Source organism: Polypterus senegalus, unplaced genomic scaffold (genome assembly GCF_016835505.1).
Source record: "Polypterus senegalus isolate Bchr_013 unplaced genomic scaffold, ASM1683550v1 scaffold_3807, whole genome shotgun sequence".
Classification (NCBI taxonomy): Eukaryota; Metazoa; Chordata; class Cladistia; order Polypteriformes; family Polypteridae; genus Polypterus; species Polypterus senegalus.
In genome coordinates this window covers 35,528-47,359 of record NW_024385181.1, presented here as the reverse complement: position 1 = coordinate 47,359, position 11,832 = coordinate 35,528, and positions in this window count along the sequence as shown.

Below are 11,832 nucleotides of genomic sequence, written 5' to 3'. Positions count from 1 at the left end.
GAGACTGATACCAGCTTACACTAAAACATATGAGTGTCTTTCGGGATAATATGAGTGTCGTTTGGGATAATTAATTAAAATGGGCTGGGCTATCCATATTTAAGTCAGGCAGACCAGACTGTATATTTTGTTGAAGGCAGAGGTTTGGAGTACCCGACACGGGCGCACAGCTGGAGGATTGTGTAGGCTTATCTACATCTTTTGGAGTTTCAGTTCCCGACACGTGGGTGCGCTGTGCTGCTAGCAGCGGTGCTGGGCTCCACCGTGGAGCCTGCAGCTTGCGGAGGGACAGAGGTTGAAGATGTCAACTTTTAAATAAGCCACCTATGCATAGACTTTAGTGTTACCAGCCAGAAAATAAAAGTAGAATGGCACGTATGTTATTGAATGTTATTCTTCTCCAGAATTTTCATTGGACAGACGGAGCATTTCGCAGGGTGGTCACGACTTGGCCCCACCAGCCCCCCCAGTCCACCCCGTGGTCACGCCTCCTGGCCAACTTCTTTCATGCATTGAGCCAAAGTCGTTCAGAAGAGGAGGGGCTGACCAATCGGCTGCTCACTGCGCGGATCTCAATGACGTCATGACGCTAGCGTACCTCAAAAATCACGTGACTTGCGCATTTCAAACAATCCTTAGAGCGGCGTTTCGAAAGCTCGACATCTCAGTATCCAGCAGCACATCACTAGTTTGCATTTATGAGACCCTCGCGCTCCGATTTCTTCAGGACCATAAGATCAAGCAAAGGTGCGGAAGGTGAGACAAAGTCGAACGTGGGTATCGCGTACGGGTGGGAATTCCAGCAGTGACGAAGATCGCGACATGCTGAGCGGTTTTAACTTTGAGGAGGTGCCTGATGCCACGTGATTCGCTTTTAAGTGTTGTGAATTGAGCGCAACGTGGAGGCGGAGGCGGCACAGCAAGTCGCATGCACCTCCGGGAGTTTATTGTGGATGGTCGGGCTCGCGTACTTCTAGCTGGTGCTACGTTAATTTATTTTCCGTTCGGTGTCCCGTGAAATGTAATTCTACATCTGACTTGGTGGATGCGCGTTAAATCAGAATTGTTTATGCTCTCTTCGCTCTCGTGCACTTCTCCTCGCCGTTTCGCCTTTTGATTTCGCGCATGCTCCGAACTGTGCTGTCCGTCGGGCTCGCGCTTCTTCTTTCGCTCGCTCCCGCACTGCCCCGTCGTTCATTTCGGATTTTTCTCGAGCTCTGCGTATTGTTTAGTGATTTTTCCTCTACAGCCATCCTCGGCAAACTTTTACTGAAGTGGCGTCGAGCAATATAACTTTACAGGGTGCGTGCAGGTTTAATTTCTATCAGGTTGACTCATACTGAGACCTATTAGAATTGAGATTTTTTTTGTTTTTTTATACTCTTGTTAGGAAAGATGCTCGTTCGGTTTCACTGTATCCGGGAGACTTTGATTGGTTTAAAACTAGAATTACCAGAGCCTACGAAAAAGCTCGTAAATCCGTCCCACGTTAAATCGCTTCTTAAAATCGTTCACAGCTCTCCACCAGCGTCTTTTGTCATCTAAACGTGCTGATAAAATCAGGCTGCAAGATGCCGGCTATTCCATCCCCCACCGACTTAGAATGTGCACAGATTTCTCCCAGCTCATGCCTTGATTGATTTTCTGAGAGTGAAGTGGAGTATTAGTGTGGAAATAATAGATCGTTGTTTGGAACACACGCATTCCGTGTCTGTTCCGTTTCTACAGTAATCTGTGTAAACACATTGTTAAAACAGAAACGTTTTTTATATTCTACTAGTAGATGACCAAATGTAGGCATAAACTATATAATGTATGAAGCCTGAAGTATCACACAAATGCTTTCACAAAAGCTACAAATCTAACACAGCAATTGCGCTTTTATTAATAAATATATTTATTTATTTACTTCCTAAAGCCTAAAGTCACAAAGAGTGTGCAGAGGGCATGCGCAAAAATGTGTGTAATGCCACGAAAAGTGCCTGCTGACACTTTAGTATGCAAGCAATGGTATGTGCATTCTTGCTCCGATGTAGAAGGGGCTGAGTTTACCTCTGTTACAGCGCGTCCACGTGAAAACAGCAGTGTTAGATGCGGGGGTGGGGTGTGTTTGGGCTCGTGAACGCGGCCGAGATAATAAAACTGACTAAAAAAAACCCAAAACATTTTATTTTAAAATAGTAAGACTAAGAGCAGTTTACTTCTCAAAACGGAGTGGTGCAGGATGGAATTCGCGACCTTTTGATTCTCAGTCGGCAGCTGAGTCTATTGCGCCGAGGATATCGCGCTTTAGTCGAGGTACAGCTGCAATTCTTGATAGACGATCTACCAGAAATTATTGCAGGGCCCGGAGTTCGAATCCCGCTCAAGGCACATTGTCGTATGGAGGAAAACAAAAAGCTTTCTATTCAACGAACGGTGCTTTGAATCCACGGACAACAAGCATGTTTAAAAATCACACTTAAACAAACTGCCTGCCCACTCTATTGAAATAATTATAACAAATAATAATGCATTTCACTTCCTTATACAGCGTCTTTACTATGGTCTGAGACGGCTGCACAGATAATCAAGAGAGAGACAATAAAAATGAGAGCGCAATAAGAATGAATAAATAATAGTGCACAGCCTTATATATAATACAAACCGGATTCCAAAAAAGTTGGGACACTAAACAAATTGTGAATAAAAACTGAATGCAGTGATGTGGAGATGGCAAATGTCTAATCAAATTAAGCAAACATTAATATGAGTTTAACTCAACTTTAATTTTCTATGATTGGCACTTACATATACAATTCAATGTTTATTATATGTATAGATTATTATATCTGTTTACACGTGTGGCACAAATATTTAATAAATGCATTAATAATAAATGTAATAAACTTAACCAAGAATGCTTAAAAAATCATTAAAGAAATGTGCAGGTAAATATATCTGCACAAACCAACATGCTTGAAGTAAGTAAAAATAAATATTTGGAAATATTGCAAAGGGAAATTGTTTTGATTTGGGAAAATGGTTCAAGGGATTAGAACATAAGTAGGCAAAGAATCAGAGAGAAGAGGTCCAATACTTCTATTTTATTTACTTAATCAACTATAATAATCAAACACATATAATGCAGACATACAAAACAAAACAATACTTATAAAAAGACATATAAAAATACCCAGAGCCATCATCCTAGACCAGTAGACTGAGGGGGCCCGCTTGTCAGTCTTGTCAGAGGACCAACCCATATTGCCTTTCAAATACCGGGCGGTGCGCGCTGTCCCCACGGTTGAGCCTCCAAAGAAACTGAGGGTGAAACCTTCCCTTATATACTAATTGAGCGTCCTTGCCCAAAGCGGCTTACGTGTAAGCAGTGTATACAGAAGTGATTAGATTCAGCACACACACCTTTCCACGGGACGCAGTGTTGTTTTGCACTTGGTTCTGATTTGGTATTTCATCATCCACATTGTCATCAAGAAAAGAATAAAATCTTTAACTGAAGATGTCCATGGTTCAAGAAATTGGATGCACACCTGTTTGACAGCAACTCTAGTAATAACTAATTAGGAAACTGGTAATAAGCAACAACATACCATTCAAATATATATATATATATATATATATATATATATATATATATATATATATATATATATATATATATATATATATATATATATATATATATATATATATATATATATATATATATATATATATATATATATATATATATATATATCAATACCATTAAGAGAATAATTTCTACTCCCAGGTTCAAATAAAGCTAATACTAATTATATTGGTTTTACCTTTCCTTTCTAAGATGGATTTACACTAAGCACATAATATATGTCCCAATTCCTAAATATGGTGAAATAACTATTTAATGTACCTAATTTTGTGTTCATCTAAAATCAGAACTATAAACAATATTGTTGGTGGTGATACAGATGGCATAAATATTTATCTTAAATAACTCAAAAGTTCTCAGTTTTAGGTTGCCACCGCTGTGCACAATGATAATCAGAGATAAAGTCCTTACACACCTCACCATGCTCACATCTTAACACACTCATTCATAAAATTGCCCAAATGTACACCCAGCTGTGGTCTCAATCTTAAGCCACCTTTATCACATTAATGCAGCCATTTTGTGGACAGTAGGTGTCAATCCTCCCTTCGGAAGATGTCAGCACTACCTTCCAAAATGCAAATCACCGGGTCATTTTTGAGGTCACATTCATTTCAATTTCAAGGGTTATACCCAAGCTTCTTATTAAGGATTCATATCTTCAGAGATCTTCAGACTTCATCTGGGTTTTTTAATTCACAGACCTCACATTCACCACTGTATGTATAAGACACTCCATCTCCTATGGGCCAAATTATTACTTCATTTCACTGATTTCCATAACATATATACTCATCAAGCCATGATGTTAATCATTTGACCTGTATCGCCATCAACATGCTAGCCTAAACTGTTTTATCCTATTCTAGAAGTTATGGATGTTCTGACCTATAGTATGTGTCCCTTATCCCCAAAATACTAGTCATGTGTGTAATCCCATATGCTTACTATTATTCTTTTCAATTAATTAAATGTAAAAATACAAATTATATAGTATTCCCATTAATATTATTTAGGAATCCCTATATTCTGCTTTGTCTACAAATAATTAGCTTTCCCTTCTATATCTTTCATACTTCACGGTTCAAATACTTTTCATTTCAAAGATGTTGCTATTTGTCAAACAAGTGGACAATCAAAGCAGGCTCCAGCAAGAACATTGAGCCCTGCAGAGTAAAAGTGTGACAGATTTTCTTCACTAATAAGGACCAAAGCAGGCGTTGGGGTCCAATATCCCAGGTAAAAAGGACCCAAGTAGGCAGATGTCATCTATGATTCGGAATCCACGATGATCTTTTGGGCTCAAACATCACCAGCATAGTTGAGCTCTTGGCAGCAGGTATCCATGATGCCTGGAACTGGAATCAAGGTGCGTTGTCCAGTAGTCAGCTGATCGATGGCCTGATTCCCTCTTTGGTATGGCTGGGTTCTCCTTGGAGTCAGATAATTAGTTTATCTGCAGACCTTTATCACAGCTCAATCTCTGGTTCAACTTCAAATGCTGTCCTCTATGATGCACTAGGAAAAAACAGCTTTCACCTGCAGATGTAAAGACTTAAAAATGCTCATTTAAATAGTCAGCATATTAATTCTTCATTGGTAGCTACTTATGGATCCAAAAAACAATATGTCATAAGATGTCAGGTCTGTTTCGTTGGAGGTACCCCTATTAAAAATATTGCTAACAGTAAAACAAACAGTCTTTTCAATCCAGTCTGTGCTTGTCCAAGTCAATTTGTCTTTAAACAGTCAGAGTAAAAATTTAGATTGATAAGCACAAAGTTCAAGTCCTCCTTTATAGCTGTTTCCAGTTTGGCTGCGGTTGCAATTTCCACTCAATTAAAAAACATGTCCCAAGCCATTATTAAAATAAAGTCAATCAATGTATTGCAAAAGGAAAAGTACTCAATAATAAATCATTACAAAAATTGGCCCCAATAACATTGACATAATATTCAAATTATCTGCATTTGTTCCAAGATTTAAACTGGTTTCAAAATGTAAAATTTAAACAAAATTAAACATAACATATCAAGCAGAGTCAAGAAAGAAATCCACAATCTAGACGGGTAAATTCTTAATCTTTTCCTTGGTGACATTAAATAACAAAAAAGTCAGGCTCCACATTTCTTCCCCCATGTATCTAATCACAAACCATTGTTCAGTTATGCAAAGTCCTAAAAACATTTTTCTTTTTACACAAGGTGTTCATTTTTAAAGTTTCTATACATGTATAAAAGTGAGCCTTCCATTAGTTTTGTTGCGATCCCAGTATTCCACTGTATTTCACACAAACATGTCAATATTACACACAAAGGAAATGAGGAAAGAAATCAATATATCAGAATGTCCTATAATGTAAAATGTGTTTTTATTTATTTACTATAAAGCCCTCTAAGAAATTTGCACATTTCTACCCATATTTAGAATGAAGAACCCACTTGTTTATCAGGTAAACTAAGAAAATACTTCAAATCTACTTCAATTATATACACTGATTTTCTTTTCCCCATAACCTTCTGTCAAAGACAGTTGATCTTGCACATTCTTTCATTGTTATCTTCCAGATGTTTTATTGCACGTTTTTCAGAATGTTGACTCCAAAGAGCACAGTCTGTTTTCCTCTTAGTTAACCCTCCTTATTCCCTTTCTTTCACTTACAGTTTGGCATTGGCTGTTTTTATACTGCCACATGCCATTCTTCATACCATTGTCGCATTTGACCATCACTAAACAAATGCACACCATATTGTCACTTACACTTACCTTCATTACCACATACAAGTAACCCTCACATTATAGCAGCTTTCCTTGTGCTCTGCCTCTCCAATATACAGTAAATTTTGTTTTCTAAGCAGCACTAATCAACATAGGCTTTGAAAGGAGTGTTACCAATAACCTGCTTCATTTTGCTAAAAGAATGTCTCCTTCAATCGAAATTTACTCATTTTAATTCAAATCCTCCCTTTTATCAGAGTCTGGCCAGTACTCAAATAAAAGGGGTGCTCATATAATATGCTTAATCCGAGACCTTTTTACACCACCTGTTCATATTTTTTTTTAATTTAGAAATAAGAGCTCTTTTAATTTCAACATTTGCATTCACATTCCTACACATAATAATATCAATTATTTAATTCTTGCAAACACCACATATTTTTACACATTCTTTTAAGCACACTGAAACCTATTTAACATACACACATAGGGATCCCTCTAATACACTATATAACATACACAAAATCACCCAAACCATTGTTTTAACACATTCAACTTTACCTCAGTTTTGTTACTTATTATCACTTATTATTTATTTTAACTCATATTTACTCAGAGCTCTGGAAGTTTATATGCACACGGCAGCTTCAGCAAATCCTAATCGAACTACATTACCCAGAAGTCTCCATGTTTTTGCTTTCTTACTTCCAAACACACGCACGCACCACAGAACAAGTAACAGGCACGCTCACACATTTTTAGCACAAACATATTTACACACACACAGAGAACAATTAATGCTCAGGCATACACATAGTATACAGGCACACACATTGAATAAGTTCAGCACAGGCATATTCACATACACAGACATTAGCGGCGCCAGGTACCTTTGAAGTTAAATACAGTGCACTTTTCCTTTTTCGTGCATGATATTCTTCTCAACGCTTGTTATTCTTTTTGGTGCTATCCTCCTACATTTTTCTGAAGGCTGCTTTACTTATCAGACTGTAAAAACGACTCAAATTGTTTTTAACAGGGAGTAACATGAAGCACAACTCTTTGAATCAAGTTAACCCTTTCAAAACTTCACATTTTAATTATCCGAATTCTTATTATAGTACTTTCCTAATTTACCAAATGCTCGCACTTCTTCTAATTGTCTATATTTACGTTAATTATGCTTTCTTGATAATTTTATACTCATTTTCTATCGCTTAATTTTCCTTTTTCGCATTCACTTTGGCTTGCTGCAAGCCACTCGCCAGCATACTTGAGTGTCTGCCTCCTGTCTCCGCTGCAATCTGCTCTGCTATAAACTGCGCTCCGGCGTGCAGCATAAGAGCTGCGTGTCCTTGCCTTTCAACAAAAGCGGCTCTCTTATCAGCAAGCAGATATGAGAGTGCAGCGATCTGTGACAAACTAAGTTCTCCTGCATTTATCTCCTGTTTCTCAGGGTCAAAAGACCCCGAAATCAAAGCACACACTTTAACACTGAGCGATCGTTGCTTAATCTGTGTGGTATTCTCTTTATACATTGCTACGTGTACTGCTAGCTGCTCGCAAATGTTTAGCCAGGTATTTATCTCACTTGCCTCCTCATCTAACTTCTTTATAATCATCTTTTTCGCATTCACCTTGGCTATGCATAAGGCTACCTTTTCAGTCATCCCCTCGGCCCGCTGTACCCGCGGCAATAATACAGCTACCTGGGATTCGGCCATCGAGGCCCGTCCTAACGCACCCACCAAGTCCATTTGCGTTTTATTAATCTCCCTTTCTTTTTCATCTACCAAGCCGTCCAGACTCTTAACTGCAGTTAGCAAAACCCACCCCCGCGTCTGCAAGCCCGTTATGGGTTTCTTTGCAGACACTTGACATTTCTTAAGCGCAGCTCGTACATTCACTGGTGTTGGGGGGATTCAAATTCTGCCAATATTGTGCTGATCCCCCCCCCACATCTCAATTCTCTGGCGCAGTCTTCTCATACTGTTTCCTCCCAGCCGGGAAGAGGTAAAGGAGCTTCCCCAGGGTCTTTATCCTTCTTCTTAAACATCTCTGATTTCCTTTGCCTCACTTAATAGTTCAATATTTTACCAGATTCCCCAAAATCCCATCCTCATTAAGCCAAAATGTTTTGATTTGGGAAAATGGTTCAAGGGATTAGAACATAAGTAGGCAAAGAATCAGAGAGAAGAGGTCCAATACTTCTATTTTATTTACTTAATCAATTATAATAATCAAACACATATAATGCAGACATACAAAACAAAACAATACTTACAGACATATAAAAAGACCCAGAGCCATCATCCTAGACCAGTAGACTGAGGGGGCCCACTTGTCAGTCTTGTCAGAGGACCAACTCATGTGCCTTTCAAATACCGGGCGGTGCGCAGTCCCCACGGTTGAGCCTCCAAAGAAACTGAGGGCAAACCTTCCCTTATATACTAATTGAGCGTCCCTTGCCCAAAGCGGCTTACGTGCAAGCAGTGTATACAGAAGTGATTAGTTTCAGCACACACACCTTTCCACAGGCGGGGTGTTGTTTTGCACTTGGTCCTGATGGAGACGACACCTGGTACCAAAAGGCACACAAAAATAAGAGCTGTGTACAGTAAAGCCCCTCGAAGTGAAAAACAAGTCAGCATGCCCCTTTATCCTGACGGAGACGGCGTCTGGTACCAAAAGGCACACAAAAATAAGAATTGCGTAGTGAAGCCCCTCGAAGTGAAAAACAAGTCAGCATAACCTTGGCTGTATCTTTAGAACATTCCCGGCTGTTTCTCCCAAAACATTAGTAATGCAGCTGGGTTTCGCGCTGAAGCGACCAACGCCCATCTGCTCTCTTGATCCCCCCCTCTCTTTAGAAAAATCCTTCCATTACAGAAATGTTTATATACTTAGTGCAAAATAACTATATGTGTTCTAGTAAACAAGCATACACACCACTTATATGTTTAGGCGCTATTCTACAGCATGATTAGACTCCTCTGAGTATTAAAGGTGTAGGTCTGCTTTATGAACATAATTTAGTGTTAATTATTAAAAAAAAAAAAAGAGCATACCAGCCTCTTGTTTTTATTTAGTTCAAAAAGCAACTCTTTGTCTGTGTGCCGACTCAAACAAGCTTTTGCAGAATACATTAACTGACGAGGTTGGCCCGCCCTCTCCGAGTTTTGGTAGTCGTGATTCGTCAATTCTTGGTAGCCGAAACGGGCTGTGAATGGTCAATTCTTGGTAGGAGAAACAGGTCGCGATTGGTCAATTCTTGGTAGCCGATACGGGCCGCGTTTGGCCCGTGCTTTCAATTCTTGGTAGAATCTTGGTAGCGGAGAGCGATCCGATTGGTTCTCGCTACCAAGAGTTACCACGGAGGCAGTCCTGGCTGGCTACTTGCAGCTTTTCTTTTATCAGCACATTTAGATGATAAAAGACGCTGGGGAGGTGAGAATGGTTTTAAGAAGTGATTTAAGGTGGGACGGATTTACGATTTTTTTCGTAGGCTCTGGTAATTCTAGTGTTAATGGGAAATAAAAATACAAAGATTACACAAGCTAGTGCTGCTGGAAGGATACAGTAAAATGTACAGCTGGCATCGCATTACGAGTACATTTTTGTGATATTTGAAACAGTATTGTTTTATTTAATATATTTTATCCTTTGTAACTACTTTCAGTATTTCTATGTACTTTTTCTTTAGCATACTAGAGATGGCCGTGTTAAATGAAGAACAGAGCAAAGCTATTTGGGCTGTTTGTGTCGGACCATATGAAGCCATAAAAAATGTGTGAAAGCTGCTGAGCCGCAACTCTACTATTATGGGCTGGAACTCAACTGTCTGTCCTCATTGTTTAAAGTGGCAGTGCTGCCTCAGAGACCTTGGTGAGCAGATTATGATTCCCATGTTGGTGAATCCCTGTTGAGCCCACTCCTATCTTGTCCCTCAGACCCTCGTGCCACTAGGTGGTCTTTAGATACGATTCCTGCTGAAGTCTCTTTTTAAAGGACATATCCATCTTGTGGTTTTCCACCTCTTCAGATGCTCCATTTCTTTCCCACCTGCTTATCTCTTCCTGTTTTGCTGACTCAGCTGATATCTCCGTATTTCCACACACAATTCCCATAGTCGCAGTTCGTTAGTTTCTTGTTCAACTTGCAGATTATCCACACTTGATGTGCCGACAGACCCTTCTGTGTCAGCAGTGCTGTCAGGATCAGTAAACTGTAAATTATACCAATTTCTGCTTTGCCAGCCCAATCTAATACTTTATCTGTATGCCACCATCTCTGTCCACATGTCTCAGTTTGCCCCTTTTTTAGACAAGCACAATGACTTAGTCTTAACTCGTGAGTTTACTCAACTTCAACATCTTCTACGAGACTGAAGAGTTTAGAGTCTCCTTCTCATCTCCAGTGTCTTCATTATCTGACGTAGTGCTGGATTAATCTCTCTCTTCATCTCTCTCACTGCTGGTGGTATGTCGATTGTCACCTTTACGTAGTCTAGAATGGTGGGCCCTTCTAAGAGCACCTCCACATCTGACACATTTCACAAATCCACCCTGTCCAGTGACATCTGCAGGTCCCTTCCATTCTGCACAGTCCACTCTTTTGTCGTCCACTTTGTCTCAGATTTATCATTTTCTGAATTAACCTGTCTCTGGAGTGCTCTGTATTCGGTCTGAACACTCGTATTCAGTAAATGCTCTTCTTAGAGTGTCCAGCGCTAGAATATGTGCTCCACTGACACACCCCTAGTGGTGCCTTCTAGGGCGGGTGTTCTGTCCACGAGCACTAGGAAGATTTGGATTTCGCCAAACACCGGCTGAAACGAGCTGTACCCATAAATATTGTGCATGGTATTCTTTACCAGTAGTGCCCGTGGCTAATCTGGCACTAACCAGTCACATCCAATATTCTTTATCACTTTCTGTATAATTTCTGTGAGTGACTGATTGTGTCTCTCAGGTAGTCCATTACCTCAGGGACTGTATGCAGCGGTGGTCTTTGTTTTAATGTTAAAATTCTCTGCCTTCTCTCTGATTCCCCACCATTATCACTAAGTAGTTTCTGAGGAGCTCCATGTACTCTTATCTGAGAACGAATGAATGAATTGTGTCACAATTTCTGATGGTCTCTTTGTCTTTACAACACTTCCTGCACTGAAACGTGTGAAAATGTCAGTGAGGTGAAGACCTCATACTCCTGTTTGACGTTTCATGTCAGTCTGTAGCCGCAGTTTCATTGTATTCACAGGCTAGCAGCAAACCAACAGCTGCTCTGAGTTTGAGTTTGCCGTATTTCAGGCGAGTCTTACAATTCTCTACAATTTATTTAAGTAAGGAGGCCCACTCTGCCTCTTTGATTCCTGAGCAATGAAGCAGTTTGTTTAATCAGTCCAGTGAAGGAGGTCCACATTGGAGGTGAAGTTTAACAAAGTGTTTTGCTTCTCTCCTGTACTCCTGGTTTCTGAGACT